Here is a 1,318-nt window from a genome sequence, read left to right on the forward strand (position 1 = left end):
AAAAAAAAAAATGAAAAGAAAAGAAATGTAAGCCTTAATTACAAATCTAAGAAACTTCTGGTACATTCTGCTGCACATTCTCTGTTTTCAACAGCCAATTTGGAAAGGACCCCATAAAGATGCAATAAATCCATCAGATGGGACATGACTGGGTCCTTTGAGTGGAGCGTAGTCCTTTCCCAACTCCCTACAAACAGGAAGTGAATCTTTAATGCGATAAATCTCTGCAATCTCTTAGGTTTTTATAGCAAGTTGGTTTACTCAGACTAATGAAGCTATGAAATATTAGCCTGAAAGCTATTCTGTGGTTTAAAGTCAACCTCCACGATTGCCATAGCCCTTAGTACGTATTATAATCAATCATTTGTGTGGATGTCCTTTGTGGCTTGAATCTCGTCACACGTAGGTTCTTGTCTTCTATGAACAAGATGTGTTCCTTGGAATTGTTTTGGCTTAGAACAGTATACAAAATCAATGCTAAATATTCCGATGTATTACATAATGAACCACTCTTATACACAGATGATCTCTTTAGACTTGCTTAGGGTTTCTCTGTGTAGCCTTGGCTGTCCTAGAACTCACTCTGTAGACTAGGCTGGCCTTGAACTCAGAAATCCACCTGCCTCTCTCTGACTTCCAAGCGCTGTGGTTAAAAGCATGCGCCACCACTGCCCAGTTCATTATTTTCTTTATTTTGTTCAGTGTGTGTGTGTGTGTGTGTGTGTGTGTGTGTGTGTTATTCAGAAGACACGTCTCTGCGATCACTTCAGTCTTTGCGCTGTGGCTTCTGGGGATCAAACTCAGCTTGTCAGGCTTGTGTGGCAAGCGCCTTTACCTGCTATGCCATCTCACTTGCATTTGTCCCCATTTTATGGACGATAAAACTGAGGCTAAGAAAGTTAACCCTAAACTGGAAACGGCTAGTTTATGTAATTATGTAAAGATTCAGTTGAGAGAATAATTTCTCCAGCCTTGACCTGGTGTGTTTTCAAGGTTGTTTCCTTTAGCCTTTTCCAATTCCTTTAGCTTCTCATGATTTTCTTATATGGTGATGGAGTGCTATATAATAAATCACCTTACAATAATGACTCACAGGACTTGAGCTAGAAGCTGCTAACTGTCTGGTGGCAGGATGGGTGGGTGGGTGGGCGAGTGTGTCCAAGGGTGAGGGCATCTCCTTGGCTCCTTTGATCTCTGACTTTACTGGGCAGTTCCAGGAGACACTCACTGAGAGGCCATAGAGTAAGGAGCTGGGGGGGGGGGGCTAACATTGGAAAGAAACCACCCAGTGTGACTACCCCAGATTTTCTTAGAAACT

Source organism: Mus pahari, chromosome 16, assembly GCF_900095145.1.
Source record: "Mus pahari chromosome 16, PAHARI_EIJ_v1.1, whole genome shotgun sequence".
In the NCBI taxonomy this organism is placed as follows: Eukaryota; Metazoa; Chordata; class Mammalia; order Rodentia; family Muridae; genus Mus; species Mus pahari.